We start from the raw sequence: 7,500 nt of genomic DNA, 5'->3' as shown, positions 1-7,500 counted from the left end.
GTATGCTGAATCATTGAAGACAAAAAAAAAAGTGCTTTTGATCAAATCTACAAACGAAGAGAGCACAGCAGCAAATGAAAAGGGACAAATTATGAGTCAAATAACGGCCCCAGTTGAACAGGTTAAAACAACAAGAGATGGACACTTATTTGTAAGATTTCCAGACAGGAAAAACTTAGAAATGGATAAAATGGAGATTCAGGAAATCAGCAATATATCAGTAAATGAGAAAGGTAAACTTAAACCAAAAATAATAGTAGTCTATGTCCCGAAGGACGAAGATGACATTGTTGCTAACATTGTAAAGAAAAATCCATGGATAAATAACCTCGCCTCTGAAAATGACGACCCAAAAATTGTAAAGGAAATGACTGCCAAAGATGACAAATACAAACACTATATCATCAAATGCACACCACAAATACGAAAGGCTATCTATGATAGAGATGATAGATTGTTTACACTGTATAGTCGCTGCAAAATATGACTGTTACATGCCCTATCAGTGCTATAAATGTCAGGAATTTGGTCATAGCGCAACAAATTGTAGAAATGACCAAGCTTGCCCTTGATGTGGTGAAAATCACAAATCAAATGAATGTGCTAGCAGCATCTTCAAGTGTAAAAATTGTGTAAAGAAAGGCCATAGTGATACTAAACATAAAACATATGATGGCAATAAGTGCACAGTATATAAAGAATATGTATCAAAGGTGAAAAATAATACGGACCATGGCTTTGACTAATAATCTTCTATGCAATTTAATAAACACACAGTCCGTAGGAAAAAAAACTACCACTATTAGAAATCTGATAAATGATCCGGAAGTGAAGAGCATACAGGAAGAATGCAAACTTAAAAAGGAATTAAAGACTCTCGTATTCTGCAGGAGCTACGATACTGACGAGAAAACACTGAAAGACAATTTTATAAAATATAAGAAGCACCTTATTTCGAAAACGTACATGGGCCCGCCAGAGAGGGAATTATCCCTGTGGAGGGCTGTACATAAAACCAAACAAAGTACGATTTACTTAAAAAGAGAAAGAGCCCGTGCTGGCACAGGGATAGTGAACTCAACATGGAAAAAGAAGCTCTTCGTTGCTTGTGACCTCCACTTGATATATCATCACTTTCAGTGACACCATCACTGCCATTGTAGTTGTTGCCGGTAACCACCGTCACCTTATCACTGTCATCCTGATGATTTGTTTTTCGCACAGGATGTTTTTACCTTCCTCTCCAGCGACGTGACCCGACTCCTCTGATGCCATCAACAAAGTTTTTGCTCCTCGCGACTACCGGAACTTCCTTTGCTTTCCTGAGTTCTTGAGGAATCACCTGTCGCTCTTCACGACAGCGAAGTGGTTCTCTCTCTCTCTCTCTCTCTCTCTCTCTCTCTCTCTCTCTCTCTCTCTCTCTCTCTCTCTCTCTCTCTCTCTCTCTGTATTATATATATATATATATATATATATATATATATATATATATATATATATATATATATATATATATATATATATATATATATATATACACACGTGTGTGTGTACGCGAATGCCTTTTAATGCATCTACTCTGTGTGTGTGTGTGTGTGTGTGTGTGTGTGTGTGTGTGTGTGTGTGTGTGTGTGTGTGTGTGTGTGCCTTTCTCTTACTTCTTCCTAATGAACACCATACTCTTTGGAAGGTTGAATTCCAAGTCGATGGCTCCAGTGGGCTTGTTCCATATGAATAGATTTCATCTTCTGAATAATAATAATAATAATAATAATAATAATAATAATAATAATAATAATAATAATAATAATAATAATAATAATAACTACAGAAATGCAACGAAAGGAAAATCATTTACCCTATACAACATTTTTTCTGTCTCACTAATCCAGCATTCCTTTGGCTTCCAGTTGCTGTAGACGCCATATGGCTGTTCCCACAAACGATGTGGCTAGGACCCACAAATTAGCCCGCGTGCAGTTTTCAATTGTTACCTAACAACTGTACTTAAACGATATAATTACATACCATAGATATTAAGCTCCTTCATTTATAAGCTACTAAACATTTCTATCCGATAAATACACACAACCATTCACCAATAAAGAGAGCATACAAACTGAAGATATATACTGCAAAACACCCGCAAAAAATAAGGAGACAATAATACCTTAGAACAGCAACGTCATCTGCCTTAATTTGCCTTCCTCGAGTCCTATCAATCTTTATAAAAGTATATGTTTTGTTGCTTGTTTTATCCTTTGGATTCGTTTGTTATTTCCATCATTATTTAACCCAGTTCTCTTATTTTGGCTGCATTTATGCTCTCTCCACAAAGGGCATTCTGTTCTGATTCGTGGATATTTGTTTAGCAGTAATTTCCATTAACTTTTCATAAATAATAATAAATTATTAATTACTATTACCATTATTATTAACATGCAGGATTAATGATTCCAGGAGTCATAGCCACAGTTAAACATAATACGACCGTTCCATTCAACAGTAGTTACCGATTATCATCATCCGTGGGAGCAAGTATTTCTTATGAGAGAGAAGAGAGAGAGAGAGAGAGAGAGAGTGTTGAGAGAGAGAGAGAGAGAGACAACAAACAACAAAAATCACATTCGCCTTCGATCAATAAGACTTCTCACACTCATGCACCGCTTGTCTTATTGATTATTATGATCAAGTTCTACAGGTACTAAGAGTGCATTACCATATTTCTCTCTCTCTCTCTCTCTCTCTCTCTCTCTCTCTCTCTCTCTCTCTCTCTCATCAATACATACAGCAAATTTCTGCACATGAGTTATATACATGTTATAAAAAGAAACTCGTATTGTAACATGGAAATTAAAAACTACCTTTATATTCCTAATTGAAACATCCATCATAGGTAGAGAGAAGTAAATAAACAAAAAGATAAATTAATTAATAAATAATAAGTGAATAATTACAGTGGACAGGTGTAAAACCGTGAAAACGTGTAAAATGCCTGTTAACGTCAAGGGAATGAGTCAATATATTAAAAGAACATTTACATTCATTTAAATGAACTTCCTTCCTTAGTTCCAAGAAAAACAGAGAAAAACGAACAGGTAGTGTTAACTCTGAGAAATCATTCATCAATCGGGGAAATTAAGAGCAAAATAAGCCTCCACCAAATTAGAATTTTATCAAATACAGATTTAATTTCATGTATATAAATACACCAAAGCTTGTAAGGAAAGGTTGATAGCACTCTTGATGTCAGAAATTCATGACATTGCAAATTTTAAAAAACCCCAAGCCATTCAGTCTGTGACAACATACACGCAGATTTTAATAGTAACTTATGTTGGGATCACGGTCTAGTTCTTTTTAGACAGTGGCTGGGATAAAATCACACACTTCGTGTTTGTGTATATTATTATTATTACTATTATTTGTTATTATTATTATTATTATTATTATTATTATTATTATTATTATTATTATTATTATTATTATTATTATTATTATTATTATTCAGCAGATGAAAACTATTCTTATGGAACAAGCCCGCAGGTGCCATTGACTTGAAATTCGAGCTTCAAACGAATATGGCGTTCATTAGAAAGAAGTAAGAGGAGGTGAAGAGAAATACAGAAAGAGACCTCACTTACTAAAAAAGAAAAAAAATAAATTAATAACACATGATAATTTATTAAAATGCAAGAAGAACAGTACTAGGGTAGTAATGCACTGCATTTTCGCTTGAACTTCTGAAGGTTCAACTGCACACCATCCTCAGGGAGGCTGTTCCACAGTACGAGTACAGCAGTGTGAGGAATAAAGGACCTCTGGAACTGAGAAGTTCGATAGCGAGGCACATTTACTGCATATTGATGCTGCTGTTCAGCGAATCTGGTTGTTCTCGGCAGGTGAAAGGGATCAGGGATCAATTGTGAATGTGGAAGATCTCTGTTGAAATACAACTTATGAAAAAGTGACAAACAAGAGACCATCCGTCGATGGTCCAAGGCATAACTGCTACTATTAGGAAACAAAAACCTACCACTACGAACCACTCTATCTAAAACATAAATCTCTGGCCGAAGCAGACATCCACACCGAAGAACAGTATTCTAGTAAAGGAAGTGCAAATGACCTAAAACAGGCTGCACTGATTTTATCACTGTTATAAATGTATGAGGCCTTGCCAACAATATCTACTTTCGTGCGGCATCTGCTGAAACTCATTTAGAGGTTTCACAAGTCTAAAAGAGCATCGCAGGTACCTAACTGCTTCCTGTATGTATGTTTATTGACTATCAGCTAATAATCCTTTAGGTTCCACATACTTATATAGTGGCTTAAAAATAAGTTTTTCAGCAAATTTGGAGAACACAGGGAGAATAGAGATTGGCCTCTAGTTACTGCAGTCTCCAGATGTATCACTCTTTGGAACAGGCATTGTATTACTAAGCTTGCGCTCATCCACAAAGATACTACGTCAACATAAAAATCTACAAAACCTAATATTCTTGGAAGACGACACACTAGAAACTTTTTGAAAAAAGAACGGGAAAAAAACCACCAGGATCTACCCCAGCTATCAAGATTATCCAGAATTTTATTAACATTCCTGGAGATAATTTAAAATTTTGTAGGAATAGGTTCACGATGGTAAGTACCAGGGAGAGGGACATTCTTAGCTGACTGCTTAGCTTTAAAAGCTCGATGAAGCAGTTCAGCCTTATCCTTAGGGCAAGTAACCAATCTACCATCATCTATTAGTAGTAGTGGTAGGATGGAAGGCGAGCCTGACCCAAAGATAGATAATGACAATTTGGCCCACCACAGATGAGGCTGAGTAATTCCTTCAAGTTTCCTCTTAAGGAATTATTGCAATTTCTCTCAGCTGTATGGTAAGTTATATTTGCAGCAGGGCGACTCAACAAAGATGGTGTAATCTTCATTCGAGCGATTTCGTCTCTTGCACTGAATTTGGTCTGTTTGTCATGGTAGGCTCGTCTACATGTATCATCAAACCATGGCTGGTCATTTGTCCCAAATTTGATGACCTTTCTATCCTTTCTAGGGACATACCTTATTATAATAGCCATCACCATTTCATTCAACTACTTGTCATCGGGATCTGATATAGCATCTGAAATATTAAATGTCTCACAAACTTCAATAACACGATCCCAATTGGCTCTGGATTTTAGCCCGACCATTTTTCCAATGGTGGAATTAGGAATATACTGATTGACAGATATGTCCATCTCAATGGCGCAATGATCGGATGTTCCTATATATTCACAGACCTTGGACTTGACAACAGCTGGAACATATATGCTCGAGAGTAGACCGGCCTTGTTTGAACTGTGGAATATAAATTTAGCCACTCACTGTGCTTTGCATTACAGTCTCCAAAAATAACGAATGAAGCTTTTGAATCCTGTGACTGAGCCTTACTAATCCTTTCCAAAAGACAGCCGTATATACAATCGTCGATATTTGGATTGCAGTACACAGCAGATACGTATACATTGTAGAACTTATTGAAAATTTTAAAACAAAGAACTTCATGGCAACTACACTCCATATTTTTATGACGATAAGTAGGTCGTCCGGACTTGTGTGGGATATTACGACTATAAATAAAATCGAGGCCATCAAACCCCAGAATTCAAAACTTAGCTTTTGACTTGTTGCTACTTACAAGAGTCTTAGGTAAAAACATCAAATCGTAGTTAAGGGCACAACTCTGGAGATCGAGAAAATTTGACCTTAAGCCCCGAATGCTTGAGCAAAGTACTTTGCAATTTTTCTTTCTGTAATGAGTAAGAGGCCCAGGGTTCAGCTCAAAGTTTCCCGAAAGAATCAAAATTGACAACATAAAGTCGGTATCAAATCTAATAAATAGACACATAACAACAGTAACATTGTAAAATTCAACAGAACAAAAAACAACACCATCAAAAACAAGAGTATTTACATTACTTACAAAAATTCTGCTGAGAAAAAGATCATCTATTGCTCACAGTAATCAGAGACGTGTTGCTGAATAGCCATAACGACAGCCTACTTTACCTACTTCCTCACATTTTTTATTATTTTCGATTGAAAGCTTTGATTACGAAGAGGAAATGAATGAAAACGCTACTTCTTCCTGTGGCACAATATGCTTGCAGGAAGCTTCTTTCCTGCATTTATGTACCATCACTTACCTCTGACACAGTTTTCAAGTACTTTAAAAACGGTCATCTACACAATTAGTAAAAAACAAACCACACATCACTTCTATTCCTTTCCTAAACTGCCATTTGGTTCCCATTAATTTCTTAACATGCATGTTGATGTTGTAATATATCTGCTGCAGATAATGAGGTGAACCATTTTTCTCTTAACAACACTGTTCACAAACAAAAATCACTAACTTCTTCAATGACTTTGTTAAGCAGAGCTATGCTCGAAGTTCTGATTTCAAAGCGTAAAGGACCACATGTCCCAAAATATGAAAAAACGTTTATGTAGCATATATTGATCTTAATATTAATATCAGGACACTTCACGTATCAATGATGCCCTAGTAATGAACCTGCAACTGCATTTCACTCTCGTCACGGACGAAGTTGATTTACACACACACACACACACACATATACATTTTTTTGGCCAGTGGAAAACGTTGCTCTGGCTATCAGTATGTTTGACATTACACGAGAAGTGAGTTGGAGCAGATGTGTCGTTGTCCAATATTAACAAATTTCCATCTGTCTGCCAAGGTGGTTCAATTTATTTTGTGTAATTACTTTTTAGAAACCTGAGGATCCGCTCCATGGTTCAGATTATATTTTATCAGTTTTGAATGCAGAAGCAAGTATCAAATAATACATAGATACATACATGCCTAGTGGGCAGCGCTTGCCTTTCAATTGAAAGACCTGGGTTCTGATCCTGATTTGAGTCAAATTAATTTCTGTTCCACACGTGATTGTGTGTTGATTATATATATATATATATATATATATATATATATATATATATATATATATATATATATATATATATATATATATATATATATGTATGTGTGTGTGTGTGTGTTTATATCATATTTACTTCTGTATTGAAAAATGATCAAATAAAATCTGAATCATGGAGCGAATCCTCCGGTTTCTAAAAAGTAATTACACAAAGCAAATTGAACCACATTGGAAGACAGAAGGAAATTTGTTAATATTGGACGATGACACATCTGCTCTAACTCACTTCTTTTTGTAATCTTAAACATACTGACAGCCAGAGCAATGTTTTCCACAAGCCAGCTAAATCTTAGTTGCTCCTTACTGAAGGTGAAAACCGGCACAATGTCTGAAGCGAAGGAACACTATAAGAATTAGGGAAAACGCGTAGAGCGAAGGTTCTCAATTTGAAGAAAAACAGTGTAAAGAAAATCAGCAAATAAATAAATATATAAAGGCGACCTCAGATAGTGGTGCACACCTTATTAAGCCCCCCTCCATTTGC

At 35.8% G+C, this 7,500-nt stretch overlaps 1 protein-coding gene across 10 annotated transcripts in view; it reads right to left on the bottom strand.

Annotated features, from left to right (window-relative positions):
- yrt (erythrocyte membrane protein band 4.1-like yurt) overlaps positions 1 to 7,500 on the bottom strand; it is a 198,175-nt gene that overhangs the window by 52,623 nt on the left and 138,052 nt on the right. The window lies entirely within an intron of this gene.

This window comes from Macrobrachium rosenbergii, chromosome 7 (genome assembly GCF_040412425.1).
Source record: "Macrobrachium rosenbergii isolate ZJJX-2024 chromosome 7, ASM4041242v1, whole genome shotgun sequence".
NCBI classification, from domain to species: Eukaryota; Metazoa; Arthropoda; class Malacostraca; order Decapoda; family Palaemonidae; genus Macrobrachium; species Macrobrachium rosenbergii.
The sequence above is the reverse complement of the archived record's forward strand: the minus strand, read 5'-3'. Positions and strand labels throughout refer to the sequence as shown.